The following is a 14,839-nucleotide window of genomic DNA, read 5'->3' on the forward strand; positions in this document are numbered from 1 at the left end:
AGCTCCATTCAGGCAAGGTATAGATTTGAGTGGAAATATCTGTCCTGAGCATTGAGGTACCACAGTGATGCCAATGCAAGCCCCAGCACAGACAGCATGTCTGTGTTTCTCCTGAGCTGGCAGATGGGTTTTAAAGCCAAGTTACAAGTGTGCCCAGGCACAGGGACAGCTGTGTGAGTGAAGGAACAGTTTTGTGCCAGGGAGGGAGAGAGGACCAGCTCTAGGGGAAACTATAGGCTCTGCAGGCTCAGAAAGAGGCAGGTGTGGTGAAACCTCCCGGGAGCACCTCATCATTCCGTTCAGGCCCCCTGACTCATTAAGAGATTCTGGTGACACCCCACCTCCCTGGCTTCAATCTCTCTAGCTGTGAGCCTGGGGATTGGAAGACTTGGCACAGTCTTTCCTCCCCAAGGGTGCTGTGCTGGTGATGTTTGCAGAGTGCATCACACTCCTCTGATAAAACGTGTATCCTGAGTACAAAGTATCATCGTCACTATATTCCACCATGTGGCTAAATATAGGTGTGCGCCAATCTGCTGAAGAGTAGAGTATCTCTTCAGCATTTGCCTGGGAGAAACAAGTGGCCCAGTGGCTGCAGAGGATGCAGCAGAGAAGAGTTGGCATGCAGCAGCAGTGTACCTGAGACCAGGGCATGGAGAGAGGGAAAGGCCCTGCATGCTCCCCTGCTGGGCAGCTCCAGCCCACTGGATGACAGTGAGTCCTGAGTGCAGCAAGGCTGGAGTCCTACTGTGAAAGCCCACAATAGCAGAGCCCCTGTCAGGAATGGAGCAAGGAGATCACAGATCACAGAGCACATTGCACCTGCCCCATGCAGTGGCAGAGCAAGATGCTCAAGGGCCTGGCATTAAGAGGGACCATTCGAGGTAAAAGGGTAGGAGTCTCCCTTCTTTTTGTTTTTTGTTTTCCCACACAGTCCCAGAGGGTGCTGTGGTGTTCTGATACACTTCTTGTGTCAGAACTGTTTCTCATTATGTCCAAGACAGAGCAGGCGTGAGAGCTGAGCATCCTCCCCTTGCTGCGCTCCGCTGGTCCCCAAGGCACCCTCCCCATGCGCCGCTTCCTTCCACTTACCGCCCGCGCAGGGCGCCACACCCTGAGCTCTGCTTGTTCCCTCTTCAGACTGGCGGGTGGTTATAGAGGTGTTTGGGGTGTCAGCTCTGAAATGCTAAAAATAATACCAGGCTTTCCATCCTGGGATGTCTCATTAGTGCGCTTACAAATGAGTCCCCCTGCAGTTTTTCAGCAATTGGCTAACAAGCTCTAATTTGAGCGTTTGGGCTGGACCTCGGCTCAGCAGGAGCAGACGCGGAGCAGATCCTTCTCGGAGCTGCCTGTTTGGGGAAGCTGGTCAGTTTCCACTCTATCTCAGCCTCCCACAACAAGGAAGCTGCAGGAAGGTTGAAAAAAGCACAGCAAAGCAGGGATGAGCCTCCTCGGTGGAGAGCAACGCCCAGGTGGGTGTGGATGTGGAGAGCCGTGGGGCCCACCTGGGCGGGTGCAGGGGGGTGGGAGGAGGGGCCGAGAGCGCTCTCTAAGTTGAGGTCCAAGTGTGGAGGAGAGGACTTGGAAACTTCCTGCAGCAGCTTCCTGGCCCGGTGAAATGTTCTCGGCAGCAAGCATGAAGCTCTGATTTGTAAAAAAGTCAATACACCTTGCATGCCAACTATGCCTTCTCCAATCCTGCACTTGTGATGTCCGAGGCTGTCCTTCTGGGCCATGGAGCAAACCTTTCAGGGTTGAGTTCTTCTAGGTCGTGTGGAGCGGGCCAGCTTTAATGAACCTGTCTAAAAGGAAGGAAGAGAAAGAGCTCGGCTCCTCAGGGGAACAAGGAGGACCTTGGCGGCGGTCTCACTCCTCACCAGCTCTTCACCTCAGATCTTGTCCTGACTTCCTGGTCCACTAACAGCCTCCTGGATAGAAGAGTCAGGTAATGATCCCCGCCTCCCAACTCTCATTGCTCAGTTTCAACAATCATCAACAATTTGCCAATCTCATTTCATCTCTCCTCTGATCTTTTGCCTTTTCTGGAGTATTCAGATCCTCACCTTCATCACCACTATTAGCTTATAAACCTCGTTTAAGGACAGGGATTCACCTCAGCTCAATTATGTTTTGCTACGCACGTGGTACCCGTCTTCTGTGTTGAGAGATGTTTGAATTATACAGTTTTTAGTGCATTAAGTGTTAGCATTTGGAATCCAATCTGGCTCACTCTAGATGAGCTATAGAGTTTTTATTTCTTCTCCTCTCCCTTTCTCCTTCTTGAGTTGAAAACTTACCCAGCCTCCCCACACCTCCCCCCACACCCTATATTGCCACTTGTTTTTCTTTCTTTCTTTTTTCTAACCATACCCTGAGGCATTTCACTGGCAACTCTTTATTATCTAACCACAGTTCACCAGCCCAGAAGATGTTCTGAAAATTGACAGTGATCATGATACAGCCTGGGTCCAGAATACTCTGTACGATGGGTGTGTATGAAGACAGACAGACCTGCCAGGCTCCATCAGGGAAGCTCTGTGTCTCCTTCACATTGGAGGGACAGAATATTATCTGGAGATGGAGAGTGCTTCTGAGAGTCTCTAGCACAGGGGTCCACAGCCTCAGATGGGTCCCAGTCCCAGTCTGTGGCCTGTTAGGAACCGGGCCACACAGCAGGAGGTGAGCAGTGGGCAAGTGAGCATTACCACATGAGCTCTGCCTCCTGTCAGATCAGCCGGTGGCATTAGAGTCTCACACAAGCATGAACCCTATTGTGAACTGTACAAGTGAGGGGTCTAGGTTGGGTTCTCCTTATGAGAATCTAATGCCTGAGGATGAGGCAAAACAGTTTCATTCTGAAATCACCCCCGCTGCTCTCCATCTGTGGAAAAATTGTCTTCCATGAAACCGGTACCTAATACCCCAAAATTTGGAGACCACTGCTCTGGTAGGCCTGCCTACTGGGCTTACTTTGCATATATGAAATTAATAATTATTCCTCATTTCAGAAATTTAAAATGTTACATTTATACTTCTTTCATATTTCCAGCATTGTACCAAAGGTCAGTCCTAGAATGCTTTGTTTTAGCTGTTTTGCTTTCCTTAGGCAGAGAACAAAGATTGGAGGCTTCCTCCTGAGCGCACTGGGATGTGTCATTACGTTGGGGCTGCCGAGTGTCCTTACCTACTGCTACCCAGACGCAAAGGCAGGTGGGCAGGGCCAGGGGGTTCGATGCTTCACCTCCTTAAGTGAGAACTGCATCATCCAAACAGTCAGCTCTCAGCCAGATGGCACCCCGAGGCTCTGTGAATTTCTCTCAGCACAACAAGCACATCTGCCAGATGGGTTCCAGCGCTTGTTTTCTCTTTTCTTTTCGGCACTAGACACCAGGGCTTTAATTACACAGCCAAACTCAGCCGCAGAACATTCCCCAGTCTCATCCTGGCTGGGCCCAGGACCTCCCCACCTCTCCAAAAGCCCCAAAATGGAACGACTTAGGCCGGTCATCAGGGCCAGCGGGTGCAAAGGTGCTAAGTGGGCTGAGTCGACCCTGTACTCCTCTTGGTTCTCTCTGTAATGATCCCCTCTTCCTCACAGGCCCCCTTCGCCCTGATCTCGCCCTCCCACCTGCTATCGGAGGGCCCCTCATGGAGATGCTTGGCCAGGCCTAGACCTCAGCGCTCGCTTGGCGTGCCCTTTCCACTGGGCTTCCTCATGTCCTTAGTGCACGGGTCCCCAGGGCAAGGCTTGGCCAGAGAGCTGCTTGGAAGCAACAGTTACTATGTAGACAACTGACAGAAATCTGTGTGGTTGTGCGGCCATCCTCCTTTGTCAATCCTGCCCAGATATCCTGCTTTCCTCATAACAGCCAGCATTTTTTTGAGCGCTCACTATGTGCCAGGCACTTTACTGTATTAACTCATTTAATCCTACAACAACCTTCTGAGGTAGGTGCTGCTGTTAATCTCATTTTACAGATGAGAAAACTGAGGCACAGAGAGGTTCAGCCACTTGTCCCAAATCACCCAGCTAGTAATGAGCAGAGGTGGGATTCATATCTAGGATTCAAGCCTGACTCAAGAGCCCAAAGGCTTTTAAAAGAAAACCTGAAACTACATACAATTCCATATGACATGGAAAAAATTGAATAAAGTTCTTGGCTCAAAGGTTGGCATTCTGATGCTTTCCTTTTCCGTTTTCATCTTCTCATTTCTACTTTAAAAAAAAAAATTATAGTTCTCACACAGTGACTGTGACAAGAGTAAATATGATAGTGGAGGTTCAGATAATGTGAAAAACGAGTGGAGGAGACAATTTTAGGTGGCTTTGCCGTGTCCTCTTCACCTGACAGAGGCGGGCACCCTTAGGTCTGGTTTATGATCTTGCCCAAGCCCCATAAAGGGAAGACCAAAACTCCTAGAAGCACCCTGCGTTTTTAGAGTTGTTAGGGAAATGCGGTATGCAAAGCCTCTGTAAGGAAAGGATCCATCCTTAGGGATACGAGGATCTGCTAAAATTGTAAGGGACATGTGAATACGAGGGCGATCGACCTGTGATGATGAGTTGGCAAAAAATGAAAATACGCACAAACTCCCCACCATGGAGGAGGCCTCGTGTGCAGGAAAAGACATTGTCTCCGCCCTTTGGATGTGTTGAAGGATGCTCTAGAATAGAGAAATCCACTAAAAACTAAATAGCAGAGGAGCATGTAACACAGGACATAGTGCAATGGGAGTTTTGAGAGGGTATCAGGCAAATCAGCAAGGGGTAAGGGCAGAAGGATGAAGCTGTGGCTTTGAGAGAAGACTTGGAGGCTGGGGAGAGCTCAGATGCCACCAGGCAAGACCTTAGCCCCAACCCACATGGTTGTTGCCTCCACTGTCCTTCCAAGATGCTCCAGCCAGGGCCCATGTCCATGCCCCCTGCATCTCTTGCCTCTAGCTACGGTACCTGCCATGCAGCTGGTGCTCAATATACTTTTGTTTTAAAAAATCAGTGACTAAATGAATAAGCACAGCAATCGAGTTTTTAGCCATTAAGTCAGTCAGGTGTATGAAATTTGAAGAGCCACTTACACGTCTCCATTGAATTCCCCTTTGTCTTGCCAGTTTCTCCCTCTTCCTTTACTGCACCTTTCAGATCTCTCAGCTTAGCCTTCATTCACGGTGGCACTCACAGTGGGATATGTCAGGCTGCGTCCACTGTGTTATTCGGTGTGTCACCAGCGCCTTGACTAGGACAGAGATAGCCTTGAAACAGTGGTTACCCTCACTAATGAGCATTATGCAATGACTTCACTGCCTTCTCTTGGTTCTTTTGGTCTCCATCCTGAATCCTACTGATGTGATCTTTGGTGATGGCGCTGGGTGAAGGTGGTGCTGACGTAAGATGTGCACAGGCTCACCTCTAGCTCAGCCTCCACCTTACTTTGGAACTCCAAGCTCATCCCCCACTATAGGATGGGGGTGGCAGGACTTGCCCTGGATCCCCTACAGGGTTCTCACCAGAGAGACAGTTGGGAAAGCTCATTGAAAAGTTACTGTTCTGGCCAGGTGTGGTGACTCACGCCTGTAATCCCAGCACTTTGGGAGGCCAAGGTGGGCGGATCACCTGAGGTCAGGAGTTTGAGACCAGCTTGGCCAACATGGTGAAACCCTGTCTATACTAAAAATACAAAAATTAGCCGGACGTGGTGGTGGGCGCCTGTAATCCCAGTCGCTTGAGAGGCTGAGGCTGGACAGTCACTTGAACCCAGGAGGCAGAGGTTGCAGTGAGCTGAGATCGTGCCATGGCACTCCAGCCTGGGCTACAAGAGCAAAACTCTGTCTCACACACACACACATAAACACACACACACACACACACACACAAAAGAAAAGAAAGGAAAGAAAAGTTACTGTTCTATTAAATGTATTGTCTCTAATGAATGAAATCTTTCTGAGTATAATGATTTGAGCTTTCTCCATAACTTCACTCCTTTTTACACCAATTTTTGTTTTAATGGGAAGAAAAAAAACCCTGTGCACTATTTCCTCCCTTACCTTTTTCTAGTTAGGATTAAACAGAAGAAAAATGGTGGCATCATTCCCAGAGGTCCTCAGCATTTGAACTTTACAATGGAAAACTCTTAATCCAAAGCTAAAATTCATATGTAACCGATGTCCTTAAGCTAACGGTTGCTTGCACATTCTAAAAAGCTTTGTATTTCTGTCTTCATGTCAGTGTTCACTCTCTATTTCTCTTTAGCTATTTATCAGCCTCTGAGAAAATCTCCCGGCAGCTCCTCCCCACATAAAACTATTCCAAATCCATGTAAAACCCTTAATTTAATCAACACATTACCATTTCCTAACAAAGGGTAAATGAGATCAACTACATTTACACCAGGAAGAAAGGAAATTAATTTTACTCAATTATAAAAAGGAGGCAGCTTTACACAAGTAACAATTTAACAATTGTAGTAGTGGAGATTATGGAAAATTCTGAATCAGGATGCCAGAAGGTCGCGCATCGCTGATAGGTTTCAAAATAACTCCGCAAATCCTCACAGCAACAATCTAGTGAAGGCCCAAGAGCCGAGACAGTCCTTAAGAAATGAAAAGTGATGAGTGCCTAAAACAAGGAATTGCATAATAATCAGAAATTAGATTTGACACTGATAACTCACCTGTAAATAATCCACAGAGCTTGCCTTTTAGCTACTTCTAAGACTTGTAGACAATGCATTGTTTAAGCCATGTTCAGAAGACACCCTGCACCTTATTTTCTAGAACCAGAATTTTTTGTGGGTAGAAGGGAAGGAATCCAGGATTTATGGGAGATTTACAGTAAAATATAAACTAAGATGATTAAAACAAAATGGACCCTGGACAGTAATGCTAACTGGCACACTAAGATCAATAGATGTGGATTCATATAAGCTGTCTAGAGACCAGCTGGTAAAAATAGGGGGAATGGTTAGAAATTGTAACACACCCCAAGCTGGAAAATATGCCAACTGTATTATGTCATTCTGGAGCACAAATTATAATTCTACAGCACATTAAAGAGAATATTGTTTGGGAAGCTAGAAGTCATTTTCTTATGCTTCTCTCTCATAGGAAGCCACAGGCCATTTGGATTATTGCACTTTTCAAAGTACACGGGAAGACTTGAGACCATCCAGAGAATGACACAAACAAAAGGGCAGAATGCCTGATGGAAAAGAGGCCCCATGAGGAAAGGCTAAAGAATCAGGACTACTGAAGCTAAAGAGGAAAACTCAAATAACGAAACATTATTGTTTTCAAATATGTGACAGGTTTTTGGCTAGAAGATATCACTCATACATTTCCTGAACACATGGAGGCCAGGGCAGACAAAAGTAAAGATGGAAACCAGACCAGCAAGTAAGTCCTTTGACGGCCTTCCAAGTGCCTAGAGATGAAGGCAAAGCTCCCTCACAGTTGCAGGCAACGTCTCATCTTTTGTCACTTCTGGCATGACACTGCACAGCCACAGCCAGTGCGGTATCTCTGCCTTGGCCCGCGTCCTGCCTTCTTTCTCCCTGGTCGGTATCTCCTCACCTCCGCCAGCCTGGCCAGCTCCTTGGTCATTGGTGTTGTACCCACCCAGGCATGTGCTTGGCTCCCCACAACCTCAGAAGCTCTCAGTACAGTGCAGGACCAGAGGGTGAAACCAATGAAAGGCTGTTGAATAAATGAACAATTTAAAGAGGAAATGTTTAATGCTGAGAACAAAAACTAGGAAAGAGATACCTAATAAGATATTTTGCAGTGAAATGCCATGTGTTGTGCTCTATAACTTCCTCTCTACCTCCCTAACATAGTGTTTAGTGAAATCTATAGTGCTCACTTGTACTTTGTGGAGTCTGGGGGTGAAAGCTTGTAGATATCCAACATTTGCATAACACTAGAAAGTCCATTTTGCCCTCTCTGAGAGAATGTAGTGATCCTGCTGTTTATATCTAGATTCAGATCCCTCAATAAGAGTTCTCTTGGTCTCGTTTTCCTACTGATCCTAAGAAGCATTCATTAACTAGGCTGTATCTGCCTAGTACAGCTCTATCCATATGGTAGATCTGCAATAGATTCTTGGGATCTTGTGGTAATTAGACAGCAAGCCTATTCTGGAATAGTGGCAATTTAGTTATTCTGTTACACTGACCAAGCATGTGTTAGCTCACTGATGGCCACCTATGTAGGTATTTAGATGCATTGTCCTGGGAGGATGGGGATGGAGAGTCTCCTGAAGTCCTTCGGCGTCTCCACTTGACCTTGGCAGGGATCCTGGGTGAACTTCATGAAGACCTACAGGGAACTGGCAGCTGGCCTCTTCTCCTATGAGAGAACTCTCTCAATAAGCCCTGTTATTTTCCTGAAACCATGTGACATTATAAGAGGCTGGAAGGGAGGGTGAGAAATCATTTATTCCACGCTTCTCTGGGCAGAACAGCACTCACCCATCGCAGAAGCCTCTATATCCTCCCATTATGTCTTATCTTTTTATTTGTTTCCAAGCCACATTCATCTCCAAAGCAAATCTTTGTTGCGTTTACTTGAGAACAACACAGTTTCCCATTGCATCTCTCACCCCCTTGCCAAAACTATGCAAATTAAGAATAATCTCGATCTGGTTGGGGTTGTTTGTAACTGAAAAGTAATTGGGTTATAATATGCTAATTATTATGCTAATATTTGGCTCCAAAGATAAAGAGACCAGAAATGCTAATGTGAGAATCCTCCCACAAAGAGGATTACGAGCAGGAAGTTTACAGGAGGAGAAGAAAGGAGAGGACCGGAATGGAGCAAGGACTAGAAATGCAGGCCCTTTAGAAATAATGAAGGGGTTTTGTTGGTTTGTTTCTTTATACTTTCTTTTATTTTGCAAATTTTCTATGATTACTATGTGTTACCGTAACACTTAGCAGGAAAAATAATGTAATGTCTAAAGAGAAAAAAGAATGAGGAACTTTTAGAGCAGAAGTAGATGAAGGAAAGGCTGAGGCTGGCCTTACCAGAGCCTCTCCCAGGAAACGGTCAGGCACTGACCAGATCCGGCTTCCCAAGACAGGAAGAGTTGGTTTCAGGGAAAATCCGTGGCTGGGATCCAGGGAAGTTGATGAGTCTGCTTTCAGGTGGGTGAGAGAACCGTGGCTACAACCTAGGCCTCAGGACCACTGGGACTGAGAGGAAACGGAAATAATATCTTCAAACCTGGTGGAAGAGGTCATTGCGAGCGTGTTAGAACCATACCCTGTCAATGTTTCTCCATTCATTTCTTCAAGGAATATTCTACACGTATCTTACCCTGTCTGTACAGTACATTCTGCTAGTCTCTGTGGATACTGGGAATGAAAGATGCTTCCCCAGTCTGAAGAGCAGGGGCTTTCTCTGTGAGCCTGCGAAGGAGGCAGTGCAGGCATCAACCTTCTGAGGTCTTCACACCCCTCCTCCTGGCTGACCGGGAGCACTCAGTGATGAGGGAGGGAGAGGGTGCCCTTGGCTGGTGGGTGGTGCCTTGAGAAGTGCTGGAGAAGAGCTGGGCCCTCACTTGAGAAATCTTTTCTTTTTTCTTTTTTTTTCCAGACAGGGTCTCACTCTGTCACCCAGTCTGGAGTGCAGTGACATGCTCATGGCTCACTGCAGCCTCAACTTGCCAGGCTCAAGTGATCCTCCCACCTCACCCTTTCAGGTAGCTGGGACTACAGCCTCGTGCCACCACGCCCAGCTGATTTTTGTGTTTTTTGCAGAGATGGGGTTTCACCATGTTGCCCAGGCTGGTCTGGAGTTCTGGGCTCAAGCAATCTGCCCACCTCAGCCTCCTAAAATGTTGGGATTACAGACGTGAGCCACAGTGCCAGGCCTCACTTGGGAAATCTTAAGGCAAGAAATAAGGTGATGAGCTGAAAAGGGCCTTGAATTGTGGCTCTGACTGTGCTCTGCCCCAGGGCGTGTTCCACCCTGAACTTTCATCGAATCCTTTCCACATGTGATTCCACCCATGGGAAGCTCTGAACTTCTGTTAAAAGCGGGTAGTTGTGGCCAGGTGCAGTGGCTCGTGCCTGTAATCCCAGCACTTTGGGATGCCAAGGCAGGTGGATTACCTGAGGTCAGGAGTTCGAGACCAGCCTGGCCAACAGGGAGAAACTCCGTCTCTACTAAAAATACAAAAATTAGTTGGGCGTGTTGGTGCGCACCTGTAGTCCCAGCAACTTGGGAGGCTGAGGCAGGAGAATCGCTTGAACCCAGGAGGTGGAGGTTGCAGTGAGCCGAGATAGTGACATTGCACTCCAGCCTGGGTGACAGAGCAAGACTCTGTCTCCAAAAAAAGAAAAAAAAAGAAGCGAGTAGTTTTTTCCTTTCCTCATCACCCATGTCTCTTTTTGACACTCTTGAAACCCTGTAATGAATTCTCAAAAACATTAAAGCTCTCTTTAACTTCTTTTCTTCCCCTACCTTCACCAGGAGGTCACACATCATTACTGGCAGCAGATGGATCCCATCTGTACCACAGAGGGCGAAGATTTCAGTCAGTGAGTTACAGACACCATGGATGAAAACAGGAGCCCATCAGGGAATCACGTAATGATCACAGCTAAAGGAAGCCCTGTCCTGGGAGTACTTTGCTGATGCCTCAGCTTCTTGCTTCTAAGCTCCTGGCCCCATTTGGTCTGAGGCAAAGAACATTCAGATTGGTGCCATTTATTTGCACCAACGTGCGGAAGAGGCGGCAGAAGTGTTGGGACATCTCTGAAGAACCGTGAGTTGGGGAGAGACTAAGACCATGCTTTCTACTCTGGAAACTTGGTTTCCAACCAGTAAAGTAAGGTCTCCCAACAAATGGAATAATGTGCCGTGTGGCTATGATGGGTGCAGATAATCAATGCTCAGCACATTTCCCCAGGGAAAGGTTTCCAGGATGCCTTTTAAGGAAAGTAATGAGCTGTTTGTTCCCTGGTTGTAGGAGAAGAGGGTGTTTGTTGATCACACATCTTTTTAATTAGTTATAGACACAGATGGGTTTTTTTTCATGTTTTTCTGACATATACTTACTTATCTAATGAAAGGTACCCAGCATAAAAATGCAGGAGACAGACTTCCTTCGCCACCAGAGGCGTCTTCCCTGCTTCTGTATGATTGGTTTAAAGTGAACCGCCCTGAAAGAGACCATCTCCAAAGCCCTGAAGGTCCTCCATAGATCATTTCAGCCTAACGGGCCTTTTATTTTCATGCAGATACAACACCAAGTGAGGTGCTCTAGGTGGGCCAAACACCACAGGTGTCAAGGAAGCTGTGTGTTAGGTTGTGTTCATCCCATGCATATTAGGGCTTTGTGTAACTTCATGCTTCTCTCCTTCAGCAGCAAAGTAACTATGCTTAGAAAATCTGTTTGACCTTCTCTGAGCCCCAGCTTGTTTATCTATAAAAGGACGTCTAGACTGAACGTTCCCAAGTTCCTCCCTGCTCTAAGCTCGCAAGCTGAAGTTTGTACACACAAGCAGGACCTCTGCGAAGGAGCAAAAGTCTGCTCCATGCCCACCTGGTAACCCTCCTCGGTGCTCTTGTCTTCAGAGTTTGTTTCGATCTCCTCTCTTGTCTGACAGGAACAGTTGGATTTTTGCTGCAAGCTCCAGCTCAAAGGCCATCTCCTCTCGGAGGCCTTTCCAGCTCTGTTCTTTTCCACATGTGTGTGTCTGGGCAGACACATGTATCTGTCAGGGTCCCTCTAATTCTAAAGAATCTGAACAATCTAATTCTAGAAGGGCTCCTAGAGCACTTTACGCCACCTCAATTTCAGTGGAGTCATCATTGCACGGCTAGTGATGGGGTTCAGGACATGCTATGCAAAATATGGCACCCTGGCATTTGAGAAAGCAGCAGACACAGAAAGTTCTCTCTGACCTTCTCCTACCCTTCTCCCCTGAAGCAGGCCATCAGTGACTAAAGGAAGTAATAAGAGCCTCTTGTGATGGTACCCTCCCTCCACACCTGGAGGAAAGGAATGTCCCTATCTGAAAACATGGGGACACAGAGAAGAATCTGAGCAAACAGGCCTGGCTAGTTCTCCTCAATTAATAACCACTAGTGGGGTGGCTCACGTCTATAATCCCAGCACTTCGGGAGGCTGAGGCGGGTGGATCACCTGAGGTCAGGAATTTGAGACCAACCTGGCTAACACTGTGAAACTCCATTTCTATTAAAAATATAAAAATTAGCTGGGTGCCATGGCACGCGCCTGTAATGCAGCTCCTTGGAAGGCTGAGGCAGGAGAATCGCTTGAACCTAGGAGGTGGAGGTTGCAGTGAGCCAAGATCACGCCACTGCACTCCAGCCTGAATGACAGAGTGAGACTTCGTCCCAAAAAAAAAAACAATTTTATGACCATTAGATCATGCCCCTTTGTCCAATTACACTTATCCATTGTTGTCCACTCTTCATCAAACCTAACAAAAAGGCTGTCCTTCGGGGGTCTTCATTGCTGAAGACTCCTGTGTCGCATAAAACTTACACTAAATCAATTTGTACGCTTTTTTCTTGTTGTGCTATCTTTTGTTACAGGGGCCTCAGCCAAGAGCCTAGAAATGGGTGAGGGAAAGATGTTATCTCCCCTACACTGGTTCTTAGCGTCAGTGAGAGAGTTAGGCAGAATCGCACATAGGCAGAGTAGCCTTTGAAAAGCCTTTCTCTGTCCCATGTATTACAATGCTTTAGGGAGTGTGTTGTATGCAAACCGCTCATACATCCACAATTACATCAGCTCTGCAAGGTACTGACACAAGGAGAATTGTGGAGGACTGACCTGGCCATGGCTTCTCATCTCCCAGCTCAGGACCTGCCACATCCGTTTTCCCTTTCCTCTGGCCGTCACGTGTGGAGTGAAATTCTCAGAAGCGGCTGTCCCTGTGCACCTCTCCGGCTGTGTCCATGTTCGTGCTCTTCTGCAGCTGCCTCATGGCCAGTCCCGAGCCTCAAGGCTGGGGCCATGCGCAATTCATTTTTAGTGGCCAGTAAAGCACGGGTTTTTTCTAGAAGCACGGGTGAATGACTGTCCCACAGACAGACCTTTTGCTATTTGTGAAAACTATGTTCCTTCACAGAGAGAGAAATCATGTGACAGAGCCTTGTAACAAGCCATCTCTTTTCCATATGAGGAGGGCCTGGGGTCCCAGAGCCGGTGTTGACTAGTCTCAGTTTAGAATCTCTCCCATTGCGTTTGACAGAGTGGAGGCTTGTGCTTAGCGATGAGTCTTATATCTTCCACCTCCAGTGCAGGCCAGCGTGTTTCAGCGACCAGGCATGGTTTCTTTTTATATTAAACCGCCCATCTTATTCCCAGATGGCAGAGACTCAAAGGTGTCTCTGGATAGGTCATTTTAGAGGGAGAACCAAGGACATTCGTAAGAGCACTCTGTGTCCTCTGTGTCAGAGAGCAGCCACTGTGAGCCCACCCTGGAGCCGGGGACAGGACTCCGGAGGGAGGAGGGATTTCATGGAGACTGTTTTTGGGCATCTGTTCCCGGCGGGGTGGCTCAGCTCTCGCTTTCTATTTGCTGTGGCCTAGGAACCCTGAGTGTGCTTGGGCGACACACCTTCCTCATCCCTCCCACGTCCTCGTCCTCAAAGCAGTTAGCTCCAGCCTGGGAACAGCTGGGAAGGGATTCCTCTACATTTCTATATTCAGGCACTGTGTTTACTCTATGGAGACTTACTAATCCAGCTTGTAAATAAATTACTGCAAATTGATCTGTCAGTGCAGGAAGTGAAAGGAAGTGTCTGGAGCGTCTCTCCACTCCCCGCTCAAGCCACAGCCGCTGGCAGCTCCGGGCGGGGAGAGGACAGCCAGCCACATTCTCCCGTGTGGGGCCAGCTCCTCCTACCTCCTGCCACCTCCTTCCACCGCCACAGACGTGAAGGGAGAGACCTGACACCCCTACATCTAGATTTGGGGGAGGGAAAAGGAAGACATACTCGCTTGTTTTTAGTCCAAATGAAACTTGCCATGAGTGAAGAGTGATATTACCATCCAAGAGGCACCTTCCTGGACGTTTCCATACTTGGCCACGGTCCTCCAAGCCCCACCAGCAGAGGAGCGAGTGCCCTGGCGACGGCTGCTCAGGGACAGTGGCCTTCATAGTCCCACCTCGCCATGCCCCGCAGGAGGAGGGCTCCGAGGAAAAAGCCACAGGCAGGAAGGGGTAAATAGGGGGACTGTGGCGCACAGAGATTCCCGGAGGCTCTAAAGACTGTTGTGAGAGCTAAGGGAAGTCGGAAGCTAGGAGTAAATTACGGGTGTTATTTTCAGTTGCTGGGTTAAATTATTAGTGTCCTCAGGTTGGTTGTTATCCTGGGCACTGAAGTTATAGCCTTGGTCTTGCCAAGATCTGTGTCGCTGCCCAGCCGACCGCGTCCAGGGGAAGGGAGTGTGGTACTCTGCAGTGCCCAGGACTCTGGAGACCCCATAGGTTCCTTTGAAGCCATGAGCAGCTGGGTTCTCCCCGTGCTGATGCAGCGAGGACTGACACCTGGCGTGTGTCCGCCCCACCTTGCTCTGCCATCCTCATGATTCGTAGTTTATGACACAGAAAACAGGGCTGCTGGCAACTCGAGTCGAACCTATTTCAACGTATCCTGACCCTAGAGAAAGGCTCCAACTCTTAAAGACAATGAGACCCTGAATTCCCTCTTTTCCTTAACCACTTTGTCCTGATGTCCTAAACGGGCCACACCTGGGTTCCTGGGAGGAGTCTCTGTCTGTCTCTCCGTTTCTGTCTCTCTCTCTGTTTTTGTGTCTGTTTCCATCTCTGTTTTCTCTGTTTCTTTTTTCTCTGGCTCT

The 14,839-nt window shown here is 47.9% G+C and overlaps 2 long non-coding RNA genes across 2 annotated transcripts; both read left to right on the top strand.

Annotated features, from left to right (window-relative positions):
* Nucleotides 1-1,116: 1,116 nt before the first annotated feature.
* LOC144336227 (uncharacterized) lies at nt 1,117-12,535 on the top strand. Its single transcript, XR_013407844.1, has 4 exons — nt 1,117-1,475; nt 1,772-1,948; nt 7,305-7,392; nt 10,471-12,535. It is a non-coding gene; the product is annotated as an uncharacterized LOC144336227 (long non-coding RNA).
* LOC144336228 (uncharacterized) lies at nt 2,576-7,214 on the top strand. The gene is made up of 3 exons (XR_013407845.1): nt 2,576-2,682; nt 3,110-3,213; nt 7,105-7,214. It is a non-coding gene; the product is annotated as an uncharacterized LOC144336228 (long non-coding RNA).
* Nucleotides 12,536-14,839: the final 2,304 nt, after the last annotated feature.

Source organism: Macaca mulatta, chromosome 17 (genome assembly GCF_049350105.2).
Source record: "Macaca mulatta isolate MMU2019108-1 chromosome 17, T2T-MMU8v2.0, whole genome shotgun sequence".
NCBI classification, from domain to species: Eukaryota; Metazoa; Chordata; class Mammalia; order Primates; family Cercopithecidae; genus Macaca; species Macaca mulatta.